A 19,677-nucleotide genomic window follows, 5' to 3' on the forward strand; every position below is an offset into this window, starting at 1 on the left:
CATCAGAAAATACTTCACCTGAGAGAGTGGTCTTCTCTCCCTCTCTGGCCAGAAGACAGTCTTATGAATTTAAATTAGCACCGTTTTAGCACCAGAAAAGAAAAGCAGTTCAGGCTTGGTTTTAGCACTTGGAAATGTGAGTGCAAACAATTTTCTTAGCAGCAGGCACGGTTTTGCATGCTGTATGGAGAGGTAGCTGTGTGCTGGTCTGCTGTCAGCCCCTTTCTCATCTGTCTGTTGCTATTGATGGGCCAATTGTAGGAGTCTCCGCTTCTTCAGATTTTATTTTTCAGGTGTTCAGCATGTGTACAGATTTTAATCTTGAAAACCAAAGTCTTTTCAGCAGGAGAGCTTGGGTGTACTTTGAACTGCATATGCCTAAATGAAGGTCTGTGGCTTTGGTGGATGGATGCGTTTTGGCCACTCATGATTGATTTAGCTGCCAGCCTGAAGTTACTAAATGAATGGAAATTCTCTGAGAGACAGTGCCAACAGGCAAGCGCCTATTCTGAGCTTGCTCATTATGCCAGACAACAAAAATGTTGTGAAGCTGCATAACACTTGCATTGTGATTAGTTGCATCACTTATTCATGTTCTGCAACATAAACGCATTTAGATGGCTGACCATGACAAGCATTTCAAGAAGTAATGGTCTTTAAGCATCAGCAAAGACGTAATTAAGCTGAATATTGAAAAGAACTTCACAGCTGTGAGTACAGTTAATCAATTAAATGGGCTCTCGGAAAAGCCAGCGATGTTCTACATCAGCTTTCAGTCCTGTATTTTTTGGGGGTCCAAGAATAATGTAACTAATATCCTACTGAAGGTGGTGGAGACCAGCCTTCTGAACCTTGATGTGGAAAGTAACCGTCCATTAACCCACTGTCCCTGAAGCCTTTTGGGGAGCTGCTGTGCGGTAACCCTGCTGGGGGTGGGGACGGGGCGGGTTAATTCACAAGATGAGACGCTTTTATGTCAATTATAGGAAGAAGGATTGCTAATAGGAAGTTGGTGATGGTGTGTTCAGCATTGACATAGTGCACAGCGGCACGGCAGTCACGGTACAAATCCTTGGGCTCTTCCTTAGTAAGAGGAAATGTAATTTTCCACAAGAAGAAATGTTGCGCTGCTGTGTTTCAGCTATGAATGCCTTGGTCTTCAGAGCATTCACCATGAGCCTGTAATGTTTAGCCATAGTTACATACTTTAATTGCTTGATCTGGTTTTACAAACGCTGGTCTTGTGGCAGCAAATTGATCAAACTCGGAGGTTTCACTTTCTGCATGGTGGTTAAGGTGACGGAGTGAGCCACGGACAGCCTGCTGTCATCTGAGCCGGTCTGCTAATTTGGGCTTGTTGGAAATGGACAGGAGACATCCAACAGGCATCCAATCGTGCTTGCTTCGGCAGCATGTATACTAAAATTGGAACGATACAGAGAAGATTATCATGGCTCCTGCACAAGGATGACACGCAAATTTGTGAAGTATTCCGTATTTTAGGGAAGTAGTCATGACACCAAGTCTGTCAGAGTTTAAGGTACAGCTGGACAATGCTCTCAGTTGTATGGTTTAGTGTTAGGTAGTCCTGCAAGGAGCAGGGAGTTGGACTCGACAATCCTTATTGGGTCTCTTCCAACTCGAGATATTCTATGATATTGATTCTTATGAACAGCAGGGAAAGGGAAAGAGAAAAATGTCAAGTTGGCAGAGAGTGGAGTATAAGGAAACCACAAAGTAAAATGGAAAAGAAGAAATCACATAGCAAAAGGAGAGGTTGGAAAGACTAGCAGCAGTGGTGGAGAAAGATATTAAATAAAGAAGGAAATTGAATTGAAAAGGAATGCAAAAAAGTGAAAGTCAGAGAAACAAATTGAGAGAGGAGGAGGGGAAGAAGGCAGTGATTTAATAGTGGTACACTTTAAAAAAAAAAAAGTAGCAGTGATAAAGAGCATCTATCTATAACAGCTGTGCAAACATGCAAAGCCCACTATTGAGAAAATTTCTAATATGTATATTGGCAGATGCTTCACTTGGAGTGCTTTATGTAAGCCATAGGCTTTGTGTCTCTTATTTACTGGTCCTTCCTTTTTAAAGATAGCTGGGGGACAGTGGTCTGGCAAGGTGAGGATGATGGACTTGGAAATCCCCTCTCCCATTCTATATTACTACTAAGGTACAGGTATGGTACATTACTTGGTATGTCTAGAGTGGTAGTCTAGAGTGGTAACAAACCTTTAACATTAGATGCAAGGTGGATGCTAAATAAGTCTCTGTGTATAAATCCCTTTGAGTGGCTTCACCCCCCCACTCCTCTCTAGTGGGACTTTTATAAACACTTTTGGTAGAAATTTTGGCTGTTGTTTTGTTTTTTCAGACTCCAAAGCCTAACATTGCTAGGGTTTTCTCCAGAAAGATGAAGACCGGAAAAAACTTGAGTTACAAATAAAGAAAGGTTACATTTTGCTATGTAAACTATGTATGCAATTTAAAAAAAAAAGAAAAAAAATGCCCAGGGGTAGAAGAGCCATGTTTCTGGAAGCTCACAGTAAAGTGGAAAATCCTGATTTGTGTGAGTTATCGTAGCTCCACAGCTGGCACCTTTATGAATCGGGAACATAGGAAACAAGTCTGTCATATCTTTTGCTTTTTCAGTTGATTTGTAACTACTTGTACACCCAACTTCTCATCTCTATGGGGCTCTTACCTTGGGTAAAGTGAAGAAATGGAATGGATGCATTATTGTCTTGAGGAATTATGATGCTTCCAAAGAAGTGTGTGATTTGGATAGGTATACAGTGATAGAGTAACTTTCTCTCTGACTAGTCCTATTTATTGCTAGGAAAAAGCACTTGAAAGTTAAAATCTGTAGTGTTTCAGAGAGTAAGATGTCTCAGTGCTGTAGAAATTCAGTGGGATTTTGGTGACTAAGTTTTTTGCAATTTCTGGTCCTTAGATTCACAGACAGAGCTGTAAATGTCCCCTTGCAATTCTTTGTTTTGCTTTGGTTTGTGTTGTCACCCAGTCTCCTCTTCATGTTTTTGAACAGTCACCTTATACTAAATCAGACCTAAATAGACGTATACCCCTAGACAGAGAACCTCTATCAGCTGGATTAGAATGAATGCAGATTAATATAGATTAACAAAATGGTGATCTTAGATTTCTCTGCTAGTTCAGGTTATACTTTTTATTGCCTTTTGAAGAAGTGCTTTCCAAGATCACCTCTTTGGAGAAGTCTTTGTGTCGGACCTTTCTGTTACTGGTGGGTTTTTTTCTTTTTTTCCCTCCTGTTGATTTGGGGATAGGTGGGTGTTCAATAAATGGATGCCTTAAGCTTTCACCCAACCTCCGTATCGAAAAACCACACCCCCCCCCATATTTGAAGGGGCAATAATTAACCTGCAGCAGTCTGTTTTAAATAGGAGCAAATAGGGAACTGGCTGATACTGCAAATCCCTAATAGGTGATTAAATGTTGAATAAGCAAAAATCTGAAAGTTGTTCTGCTACCGAGAAAGCCCTTGATGCTCTGTTTGCCCACCAGGTAGGCATTTCCTTAAAGGTATGGAGGTATAGTGCACATGGAATCAGCAACTCGGCCTATACAGAAGGAAGATATTTTAATTCTCGATTTCAAGTGTAAACTGTAATCAACAAGATGGAAAAAAAAAAAAGATACCAAATGAAAGTGCTGGAGGACTGGTTCAGCAAACACTTATGCACATGGCTATCTTAGGTGTAACTAATTAAGCATATGAGCCTTTGCCAACATCAGCATGTATTGCATAAAAACTCAGGTTGAAGCCAAAAGGTAGATCAATTAAATCTGGGTTCATGCAAGAAGAGTTGACAGTTTATTACTGGGCCTTTCAATTTGAAAATGTTACATTTAAGTTTATAATTTACAATTAATATAATTCTCTGCAGAGCATTACTTCGTCACAGCTTAAGTTTCCAAAATTATGTCCTTAAATTTACAACTTTTCTGTAATACAGTTGCCGTGGCTTTGCCTTCCTCTGGAGATGCTCTTTTTGCAGTTTCAGTTGAGCATCAAACAGAAAGAAATGAGGTTCCTTGTCTTTATTTCCAAAAAAGGTGGATTGCCATCTTTACATGACGTTATCTTCTTTTCACCGCTAAAAAGATGAGTAGATAATGGAATGGCATCAACATTAGTAGATAGAACAGAAGGACTCTGAAAAAAATTTCTATAATGTTTTCATTTTAGCATCTTACTCTGCTGTTGAATGTTTTCAAAACCAAAGTTGGTTGGAGTTGTGTGTCTTCCTACTCTTTCTCAATTACCACTAGTCTTGCTTGATAAACTTTAAGGATCACCAAGAATTGAAGCAGAATAATTTTGTCACACTGGGTATACTGCCAGTTTGTCATATCAGCCCATCAATCCCCTGACAACTTCCATGGTAATTCTTCAACACAACATGCCCAGTTGTGTTGCAGCTATTAAGAAAATCTTGTTTCCAGTAGTGTGAGACCTTTCTGAAAGTCCAGTTGTACTTTGTGGGGTTACGTCAGGGGGATCTCTTCTCTGGGGTGCTGAGCGATCGGGAAGATCGATCCAGGACAGTCAGTGGAGCTGTGTGGTGTGGATCCACCCACCCCTGAGCCAAGTGGTCAGACACTGCAGAAAATTCCTGGGGTCAATCCTGCAGCGTAAGTGGTTATAAAGAGATGGTGTTTTAGTAAGGACATAGTGATAGAATGAGAAATACGGTGTTAAGAGGAGTGAATGTTAGGTATATAGTGAAAAGAATAAAGAGGAACAAATAAACAGAAAAAGCCAGATAGATACAGAAGCCATCAAGATGAGTTATATTTTCAAGGCTTCATTTTATTGAACTTGTGTTGCTTTAACAAAGATGATAGTGAAAGGTATTGCCATAGATAGCGCTTTTCTCGAACTCAGTATTTCCAAGAGATTTTCATTTAGAATGGCAGCATCTCTGTCCCATTACTTGTAACATGCATTTTTATTATGCCTAGGAAACTGTATTTTTAAAAGAATAACTTTCTCCTTCCTTGCTATCTTGTAATGGAAGATCTTTGCAACAGAGACTTCTTTTCTACCAGCATAGAAGGCGATTACAGTGTGGAGAATGCTCCTGAAATATAAATAATGTATCGATAGGAACAGTAGAACCATGTAGGTGGAGGACTAGAAAAACTGAATGTTTGCCAGGCTCTTTTATTATTTATGAAAGCTGGTGAAATCTAGTTGTCACAGCCCAAGATACTCAAAGATCTCAGTAACAGCCATTCTTTTGCAAGTCGTGTTTCTTTAACCAAAAATTACAGTTGCACTAATAATGTTCTTTAAAGTGTTGCAGGCTCTAGGAAGTTTGTTATAGTTTGTAGTTTGTTTTTTGTTTCTTGTTTGTTTTTTTTTTTTTTAAAACAGATTTTAACCATAAATTTTGGCTGACAAGTTCAGAAATTTATAAATTTTTGTCATATGGAGCTCTGATACAATAGACATTTATACTTGTTTGTATTTTTAATTAAACTACCTGGTTTTTCTATGAGGACCATGAAGCTAGTTTATAAAATGGACTTATCTTTAGGCACATTTGAAAATCCAAGCCCTTAATGCTTTTGGAAGCCAAAATAGTTTTCAAAGATGGTTGTTAATAACCAGGAAGTTAACTGTATGCAATATTAGCAGGATATTTTTTTATGTCAGTGTCACATTTGAGCACTTGGAGGAGCAGGGTTGATTATTTTTTAAGTAGCCCCAGCTGGGTTATAATGCACGTGTGATATATAGTGAGTGTGTGTATACTGACCGTAAATACAAGTGTACAGATAGCGTCTGGCCATAAAAGAGTAGAATGGTTGCAAGCGTGCCGACACACGCCAGTGAGAAGAAAGAGAGCCCTGTAATAAAATCTCATTGAGGATGCAGAGAGTACGTTTCAGCATTAGGCATTCTCCTCATGTTTCGCATAAATGCATCCTCCTCTCATGAGAGGATGAACAGTGCATTTGCACCGGCTCATTCAAATCGAATGTTGGTAAAAGAGTCTTGAGCAAACCCTGAACAGTCTGGCATTTTTTAAAGACAGGAGAAAGGTTAAGCTGTCTGCTGTTTAAACTGCTGTTTATTGGATATTTATTTGCTGACGGTGTGTACTGAAGGTGGTGTTGAAAGCATCATTGGCAGGATTTCGGATGGCTGCATAGCACAGGTCAGGATTATATTAAACTAAGGTTGTTTTTACAATAAAGTTTAGATCTTCATAAGTGATTTAGTATGTTGGTTTTATATCTGAAGATAGTTAGATTGTATTTCGCTGGGAGATAAGAGGGTAGGATGTGCCTTCTCTGTATCCTTTCCTTTTCTCTCTCTTACAGCACTGCAGCTTTAACTTTGCTTAGAGCCATAGTAAATGAGAAACTTCACTAGATACGGCGTTTACTAACCAGAACATTTATTAAAAATAATTAAAGATAGACTTCACTGTGAATGTTTTGTTTCTATTATTTTGGTTTGCTGTTTCAAAAATAACGTAGAGCTCACTGAACCCGAACTTGCTAATTTTCTCCGTAATGCGCTCAGTGGCTGCATGGAGGAGAGTCACAGTCACTCTTTTGGGTGAAACACAGCGTCATCTTGCAGTGCCTTAGGCATATTTTAAAAGCATCACCAGTTAATTATAGAAAGAAAAGGTGAGGCTATATGTGCACACTAGATTTAATCTTTCATTGCTCTCACAGTGAAGAGATTTATAGGAACCCAAAAATTTTTATGTTACTCTAAATTATTCACTTGTTTAACTCTCCTACCCTGCAACAGACACACAGATGACCACCACCTGTATATATAGCTGAATATCAGCAATAAATGCCTTCACTATTTCAGCAGGCCATCTGTTTTAATGGTGTCTTAAACATTAAGGAAAGTCTTGTGTTAGAAATGCTCCTGAAGGTTTTTTTTTCTTCTCTTTCTCTGCATGCACCCTCTCCCTCTGTTTTTATTTTTTTATTTTGAAGGCACTCTTTCCAGGGCTTTAATGCTGATTTATTATTTTTATTTTTTCTTTCTTTATTTTTCCTTGTCTTTCCCTGAGATAGCATAAAATGTCTTGCAAGACAACTGCTGCAATGAAACTTTGTGTTCCTGAATGTGAAGTCTTGCTTGTTTAGTGGAAGTAGTCTGCAATATTTGCTCGAGGGAGCTGTTGCTCTTAGAAAATGATGTTCAAAATAAGAGTGAATTACTTAAAAAAAAAAAAAAAAAAGTGTGTATTTCATTTATGTATATAAATATATGCTATAGACATGGTGTTTAGAGCTGGTTTTGATTTGTCTATGCAAAACAGACATGTATAGTAGTTGTGTAAGTGGCACTGTCTTCAGATGGCTTAGACGTTCTTCCATGGACGTTCTGGATCAGAGATTCCTACAGGAATAACATGAGCTTGCACACAGCTCATCTTGGGGTTGACTGGCTCTGTTTGGATGATTTACTTAGAGATGCTCTAAGTGGTGACATGTTCTGTACGTGCTTCCTTGGGCAGTTTGATTGCATTAGTAGTGTCAGGTGAATGGCAGAAACCAGGTGGTCCTGCTGTCATTACTGGTAGTAAACTGTGCATTGGTAAATAAACTTATGAAACCTATATAGCGTTTCAGTACTGGAATGTGGTTTTGTTTTGGGGTTTGTTTTTTTTTTTTTTTTTTTTTTAAATAGGAAGAACAGTCTTGCACTGGGCTCTGTGTGTGTGTGCTGTGTGGGCTGCAGTGACACTGGAAATCAAAGTGAGCCTGGAATCATAAGGCTGTAAAATGTGCTCCAGAGCTAGATAAATGCTTTCTGCGAGTTTTCCAGGTATCTGCTAAATAGGTTTCCAGAAGGTGTGGTTTGACCGTACAATTGCATGAAAGTGTTATATGAGCAGCACATAGCTTATTCAGTCCCGCAGAGATTTGTTTGAATACTCTCCCCTACCACCTCTGTTGCAGCAGCTCAGTGTGAAAACCCTAGTTGTGGTGGTCAGCTTCCAGTGAAAGAGGCTGCTATGCAAAAAGGCATGACACGAAGCCTACCGAATTATTACGGTCCAAGGGATTGCTTTGTTGCCCCCAGAACTGTTAGATGCTCTGGATTTGACTATATTTTTTGCTTGGTACAGTAGAGAATGACAGGCAACTCTGTAATGTGCTGGTGTCTGTGTGAGGAAAAGTGATGCAAGTTGAGACTTGCACCACTTTCAATTCTGGTTGAAAGGCTGAAAGACGCTAATCTTCCCTAGGCTCAACGGCCCTCTTCCTATCCCATGCACACAGCAGGTTTTGATTGCACTCAATTTTAGGCTGTTAAATTCATGTCAGTTTTGGGGGATGTGTGGGTCTGGTGCGGTTTGGTTTTGTTTTTTGGGTGGGGTTTTTTTTTTTGGTTGTTGTTTTTTTTCTTTTTTTTTTTTTAAATCAACCCATTTTGTACTCTTCTTTGACATCTGGGAGTAGAATCCCAGTATTATCTTAAACATTAATTAACTTTCAGTACCAGAAGATGGCTTCATGCTCTTCTGAAATCTGATGATGAATGCTTTTGTTTACTTCTGAGCGATATGTTGTTTGTCATGTCACCACTGAAGTCCCGCTCCTTTTCTAAAATGGGTGTTCTTGGCTTTGCACAGGCAAACGTTTCCTTTTCGCTTGCAGAACTGCCATAGCTTCTTGTCCAGAATCCAAATAGAGAATGGAGTTTAAAATTTGAATTAAACTTAGAACAACATTTAACAATTGAAACTTAACACTGAGTTTCAGTAAGTTAGTTATGCCTTTCTTCTGACTACCTATACGAAAGATGAAGGTGATGACAGCCCATTTTCCTGTATGTAAACAGGGTGCTTTCAGTAGTGCTAATTAGCTGATTCTTCTGATAAGCTCAGAGCTCTAATTCTGAAATAATACAAAACGAACCAGTCAGCAGGTCTGCACGTCCATCTTTCACTGTTGAACACTTGAAACATTGGTATTCTAGGAGAGCTGTCAGCCAGTTCTCAATCAATATTTACAGTATTCAACTTTCTCAGAGAACATACAGAATATCCCCAGGTGTATTATAACGTACCCGCCACCTGTGAGCGAGTGCAGCCTTTTGCTCTTTGGCAGAGAAATGTCCGAGGGGCTGCGTGGTTATCCCTGTGTAGTTTCAGGGTGGCGATGGAAGAGTTAGCCATTTATAGAGGATATGTCTGAGCTGCCCCAGAGAAGACCTAAACCGGTACATTAGAAGAGATGGAAAGAAAATCAGAGTTAACATTGTTTTTGGAAGAGTTTGTCATTATCTTTTGGAAAGCGTAACTTCGCTGCTGATGCCCATGAAATTGTCCATTTATAGTATTGTGCTTTCACAGCAAGTTTCTGTGTTGGTGTTTGTATGCTTACGTTGTAAATGCATGTACCATGTCTGCTTCTGATGGATGTCCGCTGAATGCAAAGGCAGACTCTAAGGAAAAAGAGTGCTCTTATGCTAAATTTAGTTGGCTGCTTACTCATTTTGCAGATGGGAAAAAAAATCTTCTCTCTTACTGGGATGTTGAGGACAGCTAGCAACTCAGAGGTTTTCAGAAGCTCCAGTTCAGGGAAAATACAGGTATCCCTAGAACAATTATAGGAAATGGTAATGTACAGGATATTCTTAACATATACCTTTTTCCTAGTTACAATTTAATTCAAGAAGGAAAATATTCCAAATTGAGGTAATAGATGTGGTATTTGAAGTTGTTTTTTCCGTTCAAGCTGTAGTAATTCAGGAAGGTTTTGGTCATTTTTCCACCCATCTCACAGCTGCATAGAGGGGAGAGGCTCAAAGTTGGGCTCATGCTCTGAGGAGTGAGCTCATCACCTTACTGGTGACGGGTCAGTCAGCTTGGAGGTGGCCATGAGCTGCCTTTTTGCCCAGCTGTTCTCCTGCGAACAGTCCCTCTCCAGGTTTTTTTTAGGGAAAGAGAGGTAGCTCCATATCTGGGGACAGCTGCTTCTGCGGAAGAGCTTCGGTGTTTGGCAAAGAGTCTTCGTTTCAGACCCTGAGGAACAATTTCAGATTGTAATTTCCTTTGGATTTAGAGTGTTACTATTAACGTGTGAAGAAGGAACAAGGTCCTTGAATTGATGCTGTCATACTAGACTACTGGATTGTGTATTTGGTTGAGTATATGCAGTACACATCGGTCAAACTTCATTGAAGAGGACGCTGCAGTTGTTTGAAGAAGCTGTGAATGAAATTAAAGGGTAATTATAACTCAATATTTTTTAACATAGACTTTCTAATAAGTTGAAAAGTTATTTGCCAATGAAAACAGTTCATTGAAGTTCATGCTTTATGTGTATCAAAGGGATAAGGCTATAGGTGTTGTGCAAAGTAGCAACAGTACAATAAAGTCCTTGCTGCAGATCAGGTTGTCTTGCATCAAATTTTTCTTGGTCTTTGAAAATCCTTCTGCAGTCATTTTTTTTGTTAGTTTTTTGTTAGACTTTTTCCCACTCAACATTTAAGATACGGAAAATGTAAATGTCAGTTCCATATTAAGGATTAGCTTTGGGCTTGGAGAAGAAAGCATAAAGTTAATTGAAAGGTCATAAATAAATCAGTGCTTTTCTTGTGTGTGTTTGTGCATATACTTTTAAAAATCTGTTTGTAGAGAAATAAATCTTTAGTTTCTAAAGAAGATCTGGATAAACTTTTTATGCTTATTGACCATCTTAGCTGCAGTCTGTAGGATTCTCCAGTTCTTAATTACTTGAGAAAACTGTTAGACAATTTCAGGAGCTGGCTGTATTGCTTCAGAAACAAAAAAGAGACGCCACATTCAGTGCTAAATGAAAAAAAAAAAATCTAAAAATTTTAGCACCTGGTATCAAATACTTAATAAAAGGAAAAGGAGAACAAGAGAAAGTGATGTTTATTGTAAGAGAGACAGTATTTCATGAAAAGTTTGTGGCTGTTTATGGTGCCATATCTTGGAACAAGTTCGATTTCTCACTTTCAGTGAGGCTGTATAAAATAAAATGCCTACCCTGTGAAAAGAGGAGTTTGTTCAAGTCCAGAAATGTGTTATGAAATAAGGGGTTTTTTCTGTTGCAATTTTTGATCCCCTGGCACTACAATTTTTGTGTTTCAAACCAACAAACGAACCAAAAATCCCAAGCACATAAAAGGGAAAGGTATCAAACAAACCAAGAGTTGTAACTTGAAGAGTGCATCAAAAGCTTGAAAATAGTTGACTGCGTTATAAGTTCGGTGTTGGCTGCACTTAAACGTGTGTAAATGCTGCTAAACCACGTAAAGGTAGGTCGGTGTAATGGAAGGGCTTGCAGGAGTCCCAGCTGAGCTGCCGGAGGTGCCAGAGGTACCGTGCAAGACCTGTCTGAAAAAAAGTTCTGCGGGAGCTCTGCGTTCAAACAGTTGCTATTCAGACCCATCGAAACTCAAGGGTTTATAGTAGCAGCCTGTAACGTACTTATGTACCATAGTATCATAAATACTATTGTGCTCTTGGATGAAGATTTAAGTATAGAAATTTGCCAAGTGATGATTTTTAAGCCATAAAATATATACACTGTGTTTACAGAAGTAGTGAGCTGATGCAAAAGCATGTCTTAACATTCAAGGGGACTTTTTTCTTCAAAATTGTAGATGTGAATTTCAGAAATATTTCTATTTTTGCATAGTAAGGTCATGTGAATGAATATGATCTTAGGAGCACAATAATTAATGCACATGTGTGGTTTTAGAAAGAAGATTTCCAAGAGAAGTTTTTTAGGATATGTTTTCTGTTTAATTAAATATCAAAACTTCTTCAAGCACTTGTTACGGTTAAGTTCCCTCAGTAGTGGTGAACAAGTGACCCTGGAGGCTGTGGGTCCCATGGGAGCACTGTGCAACCTCGGACTCCACAGGACCAGGGGACAGCAATGGTGTGCAGCCCTTCTGCTTCACAACCCAAGGCATCGGCAGCCGGCCAGAAGCGGAGAACCTCTGGCTTCGGGCAGTGGGGACACCAGTACAGTCCATGGGAGCAGCTGGCTCTTCCACCGCGGCAGGGGACAGGGAGGGTCCAGCCATGGTGTAGGGTCAGTAAAATAATCTCCTATCACCTCCTTCAATCCCCTGGGTCTACGGTGATCTAAACTGTGATACTTTTAGTTATGTGTAGTCGCTAGAGCATCTTGTTGGGCTGCAGTGACTTGGTACCATTTAGAGCTGGTATTTCATATTTCGTAAAGGCGTAGGCAATGCAGAAGTAATGTGGGGGAGCACTTAGTTCATGTGAAAGGGCTTTGCCAAACAAAACTGTGCTAAGTTCTTGTGGGGTGAGGATATTTTAGATTTTTGCAATGTATTTTGTGTACGATGTGCTCTAGATTATCTATATTTTAAAAGTATAATATGAGGTTAAGGAGTGAAAATTTTATATATCTTAGTTATCTGCCTTCTCACCTTTTTTTTTTTTCAGAGCTTTTTCATACCCTGTTTCCAGGTGCAGTCTCTTTCCACAGATCCATAGTTCGTTAGTGGTAGGTGGAAAATTTCCTCTAATAAATGTCATCTTGCTCCTACTTTAATAATTATTAAAAAAGGAAAAAAAAGAAGTTTATAGTCTAAGGAGGACATAGTGGTGTTTTTTTTTCATTCCTCTATCTTGGTAACTGTGAAATTAATACTGAGCAGGTGCTGTGCTCAGAAAACAAATGTTGAACGTAATTCTGTTTTGAATTAAAGTGGCACCATACTAGTGCGTATATCATTATTGATACTCTCTTGGGCCCTGTGAAGCACATATATCAATGTTCTGGACTGCAAACCCCTTTTCTGGGATACTAGAAAAGAGTAATGGGGAATATATGAAAATGATGAAGTGAAAACTGGCTTTTCTTCGTCTTATAGCCGTGCCTGTTATAAATAGGTAGCTATTATACCAAAGAAATCACTGTTCTGCAAGGCTGAATTTGTGAAAGCTTCAAGATGTTTTCTTTTTGCTGTAAATCTATTGAAACCAATTATTTGAGCAAGTCTGCAAAACTACTACTATTAGTAGTTCATACAAAGTTACGGATGTCGAACTGATTTCTGAGCTGCCCTTGTCATAAGCTTTTCTTTCATCTGGGCACCCACTGTATATGGTGAGATTGTGGCTTATTGCCTCCTTCAAAGGATGGACTAAAGCCGTGGTGATGGCTTTGGTGTAAAAACAACAGCTAGCCGTATTGTTCTGCTCCGCTTTTCCAAGGACTTCCAAGTCAGATTAAATTGCAGATGATGAGGATAATGGATCCAAGTAAAAGGAGTGGGGGGGGACTTCTTATAATGTATTAGAGCTGAGAGGTGACAGAGATAACAAATGCAAAATAAGAAACAAGGTAATGAATCGAAAGAAAGGTTCCTCTCCAAAGGCTGGTGGCATAACCAGATGAAGCCAGTACGCATTTGCAACTGCAACTTGTGTATTGTTTGTTGGTTGTGTTTTGTCTGTCTTCTGGTGCATTTCCACTTCAGATGGAGGGAAAAGAGGTTCAAACTTTCCATGAGGGTTCTGGGGGAAAAAAACGGCTTCTTCAGAAAGGAGTTGGTATCAAGGGATTACTTTTATATGTTTATAGATATATTTATATATATGTGCATATACACAAACACACACACACGTGTCTTGTCGTTGGGACTGGGAATTATTTTTGGCTCTCTTAAGTTTTAAATACTTAATCTATGAACCAAAGTCTTCTCTGGAGCCAGGCTGTTTTTTTTTTTTATATTGATGAGCTATACCTCATAACTGTCTGGCAGAGCTAAAGTGCAGTTGTTTACATCTCTCTGCTCGTATTTCATTTCTGCTCTGAGCCAAAGTGCTGAACCATAACAAATCTACAATGCAGAACATTTCTTTATAAAGATTGAGCACAGTAATTTTGCAAACTGAAATAGAGTTTATTTAACAAAGTGCTGGGGAAAAAAACCAGCAAATTTGTCAGCCCAGGTCCTTTATTCCCATCCCAGTGCAGGGTGATGTTTCCAGGCTCAGCAGAGTGGGCTTCCAGCTCCCCACTTCAGGAGCATGAATTTTACTGGGGATAATGGTTGGGCATTGACGAATTAAGCTTGAACAGGCATCTGTTGTTGTAGGCAATGACTACCGACAATTACAGTTCTCCTTCTGTGAACCTGATGCATTGTGTAGATTTTTAAAAGCTGTATTGACAAACACGTAGTCAAGATAATTAGCCTCTGGAGGCTTCATTGAGAGGCACGAGAAAGCAGCTGCCTGGTGTTGTAAGGATGTAGGGTCCTTTGCAGCAGCAGCGATGTAGGGCTGAAGTTCAACTCCTGTGACATAAAATAAGATGTGTAATTGCATTTTGTTGTATTTTATCAACTACTTGCTGATGGCAATGTGAATTTTTGATAAGACTCTGCAGAGCGTGAGGGAGGATGGACTTTCCCGGTAGTGGGAACGGCAGTATTTGCTGAGGCATCACTTTGATAGCTCTGAGCCATTAATAATGGTGAGTGATATTTGGAAACATGAGCAAAATGATGTTTTTAGATGGGGAGGGTTTGGTGGGACTGAGGGGAAAAAAGAAAGCGTTTTTCTGTATGCTGTTTTATCTTCTGAAGAGGGGCAGAATCCGTTTGTGATGTGAAAATAAGGCTGTAGTGTCAAACGTGGCAAAAATGGGCTTCCAGCTTTTTTAAACTACATTGTTTTTTGGTGTACAGAGTCTGACGTGGCTTGTTCTTGTCCATCCATGCACATAAACGTCTCTTTAGAAAAGAATAAAAAAACCCCTGTCAGCAGCTGGAGCGTTCCAGGGGTCCCATTTCAGCGGTGCCATTGAGAAAAGATTGCTTGAGAAAATATGGGAGCGAAGCCTGCTCATCCATAGCTTTACCTGTGGGTAGGATCACATCTTTTCATTACAATCCTTTTTTTTATTATTTTTGGTTGAAAACTTAGTATTCTAGTGATATTTATGCTGGTTATAACTTCTTTCTGTAAACTTTTTGCTTCTGTTCTTAGGTATTTTGTACTGAAACATGAAAACTGAAAGGGAAAACCTGCAGAAAACGTAGATAGCTGAACAAAAGTTTGACTAGTCAGCTTGTTTGAAATGTTGAAAAAAAGCATATGAAGACATTAAAGGTGATTCTAGAAGTTTCCAGCTTGGCTTCACTGTTTATTCTAGTTTGTTTTTAAACTCTGATGGAATTATTACTGTTTGTTATAATTATTATTGAAGAATATTTATTCTAAAATGTTACTGGATGTGATAGGCCAAAAAAAAAGTTCCACAGCAATTTCCAGGAGAACTTTAATTTGAATAATAATTTTAATAGTGTATCCTAGACTTTACCCATCACTGAGACTGCACCAGAGTGCCTGGGATGACAAATAATTTTTAGCTCTGAACCAGTTTCAGTTTGGACTCATGCCTGTTACATTTTCTAAGTGCAGAGCATGAGGATATGTGACAAGAATTTGGGTGCAGGAGAGCAGCATATCTACGGTTTGGAAGGAACAGTTGTCTTCCATAATGTGCAGTTTTTTAAATTAAATCGGAAATTAAAATCTGAGCGCTGAATACCAGTACTGAGCTTTCTTGTTTTCAGAAAAGTGTTTTTGATTTTCTCTTCTTATGCTTTGCGCTTGCAAACAAAAGAGGAGCTGCCTGCCTGCAAGAAGTAGATGAGAAACAATTTTTTTTTTTTTTGTGAATGAAGTTCTGTCAAAAGCCAAGTAAGAAGCTGGAAAACAAAATAATTCTTTCCTCATCTTTTTTGCTTCATTTTAGGAGCTATTTGTTAGAGGGTGATACCGAGTTAACCATCTGGGTTTGCAGAAAGTATTTAGGGTTTTTTTTTCCTGTAGTTGGCCATTTTAATCTAAAATATATGTGTCTGCACCGTGACTGTTAAAAGCCGTATTTCTGGTGTGTTACATGTGCTTGCCCAGGCTCTACAGTCCTGGCTTGTTAAATACAAAACAGCAATTGTAGACCATCATACATATATATGTATACATGTATGCTTTCTTTTAATATAGAAACTAAACTCTGACCTTTCTTCTGATGTGTTGCCTTGCTGGCTGGCAGCCGCCTGGGTGATCGGGATAAGATCGGGGCCGTTGATGTCAGGGAGTGAGGTGGGCCCAGGCTGGCATCGGTTTAGGGTAACGTAGTAAAAAGCTATGGTTTGTTCCTGGGAATTAAATGATTGTAGAAAAATTATAGACACACACACAGTGGGTTTTATTTGTTTGGTTTTTTTTAAACTTGGTACTATTATTTTCTTTCAGTAAGTGCCTGGAAAAATACTACCTAGAAGATGCAGCAGTGTTGAATATTGTTTATTACAAGGAGCAACAGCAATATCCTCCCCAAACCTCATTGCTTCTGTATTAAAACTACTTTAGAACACATTACAAGGCTTGGGGCAGCCGAGCCCCGTGGCGCGGGAAGCCTGTCAGTGTGGTGTTTGGTACCCTTGCACGTGTGTGCACTCGGCCTCTGGAAACATGACTGTCCAGCCTTGGCGAGGACCGAAATCCCAGCATTTATGCTCTTGTTACTGCTGTGATTGACAGGTGCTGCCCTACTTAATTTGCTGTAGCAAACCCTAACCTTACCCCTTCTTGCACAAGTGAAATTATGTCTCAGTATGGAATGCGTGTTAACTAACGGCTGCAGCTGGACTCTTTAGAGATGAGGCTTGGGTCTCCTCATGTTGTATCTGGACAAACAGAAAGAGAAAGCAAAATCGGGTCACACATTGTGCTTTTTCCCCTTGGCTGAGCGGGCCTTGGCAGTGAAGAGACCGTCCTCGTTAGGGTCAAGCAGTTCTCCCTTGCAAGGTAGGTCCAGATGCGGGTTTTCATTAGCCTGGCTTCCTGAATCTGGCAATTTTTTCTATAGCTACTGATGCAAGGCCAAGGATATTTGGTGGCCGCGGCCTCTTTTTTTTAGAAACATATTAAACCAGAACAAAACCACAACCTTGTTAAATCCAAATTTTTAAGTCATTGGTTGCCTCTTATAATATTTGCAGTTTCTGTTTGGGAGCAGTGGGATATCTGTCTGTCTCCTTCCCTAGCCATGAACTATATAGCTATAAAAAGGCATTAAAGGTATTCATAATGCCCCCTATACTGTGACTGGTGTGGGGTCAATACCGGATCTGAGGGAAGTGCAATATTTAATCTTATGTTTTCTGAGCAAAGTTTATTATTGTAGTTAATCTGCTAGGTTTTGTGAGATAAGTACATAAAGTGGTATGCTGGTTTAACAAAGGCAGCTAAGGTGTGGTCTTGCACAAAGCTGGTTTAAATATCTGCTTTGCCAACTTGCTGGGTTCAGGGTCCCTTTTCTGCAGAGCTTCTGCCGAGTACTACGTTCCTTGTGTTGTAATGATGTAAAGGGACGGTAGTAGTAGAGAGGGACTGTGTTGTGCTGGGTGCTGCTAGTGGAGTGACAGCCAGATTGCGGTATTCCCCTTGCTGCTTAAAGACCAGCAGTTCTCTTTATATCCTTTCCAGTTTAAACTCTTTAAGTTTATCGGTGGCATTTATGGTATACTTTGGTAGCCCATGTAAAGTTTTTAAAAACTCATTCCAAGCTAGGTATTGATGTTCTTTAAGTCTTCACTCTCTCTAAGGAGAATTAAAGACAACTTCTGTGTGAATTGTTTCTTGGCTCTTCTAGCAAGAAGGAACTGGATGTACTTTTTTTTTTTATTGTGCTATTGAAAAATGTGGAAAAATAACATGTAGAAGCTGGGTGGAAGCATGGCTGACACGTAGCCATTACATTTCAGAGACTGGACCCTTTGAGTTTGGTTGGTACTTTTTAAAGAAGGTTTTTGCTTAGAGATGTGTGAAAGCAGAGGCACAGAACTTGCTATCACAAGTTGGAAAGTGAAATCTATTGCTAAAAAAAAATTGGTGTAAGCTGGTTTTACTCAGATGAATAGCTCAATCTAGAGAGGAGTTCTCATGGGAAGGTTGTCACTGGAGGGGGATGAGAGAAGGAGGGTCTCTGGACCTCTTACAGTATTTCAGAAGAAAGATTAAAATAAATTATTCATTTCCTTGTTTATGGTCTCAAAGAGCAGAGTTCAATAACCTCCTAGAGTCTGCTGTTTTCAGCAGTGAAATCTTGCATTTGCACCAAGGGTAGTAGAGGAGCTTTGTTCAGAGTTGTGTGCAAGGAAGGCAGTGTCACAGCATAAGGTGATACAGGTCTGTCCGTTTATAATTGGGGCTTGTCAGCCTTTTCAAAATATATAATATGGCTAAATGAAAAAACTTCAAAACATCAGGTCCAGCAGAGCTTTTTTTGTAGGAATCTGTGAACTGTTGTTTGTTCTTACTGCCACCAGTCCTTGTGGTGCTGTCATGTAAATCAGCGACTGACGGGTCTTTCTCATTTATATCACTTGCAGCAATTCATTAGCTCTGTCTTATCCAAAGGGCTTTTATTTTTGGCCTCATAGTCCTTTAATATGCTTCTTTCTGGCACTGACCCCTGACTCTGGGTCTGTCTCAGATCCAGCTTGAAAACGTGTTTTCCTGCAGGGTATGAATACAGTGGAAATTCATGTGGTTTGTCCAGAGACTTATACCCGAGACTTGCTGGCACGTCCTGTGAACCTGGACTTCTTTTGGAATAATTTTAGTGAACCTGCAGTATGGGAATGGGTGCTAATGACTTTACAGACAGAATAGACTTTGATAGTAGATTTAGACATACCCTACTTCTCTTACTAGCTAGGACGTGCATTCCATAATTTAAAAAGCACACTATAATACATTGCAACATGGGCATCTTGCTAACAAGACCTGCCAAGCTTCAGCATAGTCTCCATTTAAGATACTCACCAACAGACTCTGTTACGAACTTCTTCTCGTAATTTAATTTATGTTTACCTGTCTCCTCTATAACTTAACTGCATTATGAAAAGCTTCCTTATCTGTTAGTAGCGAGCTATCCAGTAATAGCAGATTTGCACATGGCATCGACGAGTAAGTATCATTTGGGTAAACTAAATAACATTTAGAGGGGCCTCTCACGGTTGTTAACATGCTAGATTTAGAGAGCAGAAGCTGAGTGATGGATTTAGGTAGGGAGGTGTAGGAGAGTGTGCCTGGAAATTTAAGTGAGGAGTCATCTGCAGCGGTAAGTAAGGAGGGTCTTCCCTGTACGTCCCGTAGTCAAGGGAGAGAAAATGCCTCTTCCAAAAGGGAGTTCTCTGCCCAAGCTGGATAGCAGCTGCTGCATCCCACTCTTTGGAAGAGCCTCTTTTTCTTTGTCAGCGATAGATCAAGCTAAAGAGGACAAGCATCACTAAACCAAAGGTTGCTTTTCTGAATACCTCCCACAGGCTCTCCGAGGGCAGCGTTCAAGTGAAATATGTAAGAAGCACTTAGGATTTCTAAGAGACATTGAGAGCCGTCTGTTCTCTCTGGGTTTGCTTGGATTTCAGAAGAGGGAAGGAACAGTGCAGTGGAGATGTGCGGATATGAGATCAAGTGAGGAAAAGATGGAATAAAAAATGTATTACTTTTTTCTGAGACTGTCTTGTCTGTACCATCCTTCTCCATGCTGCAAATGTGTCTGAAAGAGAGTGTTCAACAGCATTGAAAACCTGGGTTATTTAAC

The 19,677-nt window shown here is 39.6% G+C and overlaps 1 protein-coding gene and 1 non-coding gene across 8 annotated transcripts in view; both read left to right on the forward strand.

Annotated features, from left to right (window-relative positions):
• The window catches only part of FRMPD4 (FERM and PDZ domain containing 4), a 412,160-nt gene that overhangs the window by 213,061 nt on the left and 179,422 nt on the right, over positions 1-19,677 (forward strand). Inside the window, exon 1 of one of the 7 annotated variants that reach the window (XM_029999022.1) lies at positions 6,160-6,209. The exons of 5 other annotated variants lie outside the window; for them this stretch is intronic. The gene's annotated coding sequence lies outside the window, so the exon portion shown is untranslated. Of the gene's footprint in view, positions 1-6,159; positions 6,210-14,898; positions 14,923-19,677 lie in introns of those variants that run through there. One more of the 7 variants, XM_029999021.1, reaches the window with a different exon arrangement.
• Positions 1,396-1,502, forward strand: LOC115334747. Its single transcript, XR_003921242.1, has one exon. It is a non-coding gene; the product is annotated as a U6 spliceosomal RNA (small nuclear RNA).

The sequence above is a fragment of the Aquila chrysaetos genome, chromosome 23 (genome assembly GCF_900496995.4).
Source record: "Aquila chrysaetos chrysaetos chromosome 23, bAquChr1.4, whole genome shotgun sequence".
In the NCBI taxonomy this organism is placed as follows: Eukaryota; Metazoa; Chordata; class Aves; order Accipitriformes; family Accipitridae; genus Aquila; species Aquila chrysaetos.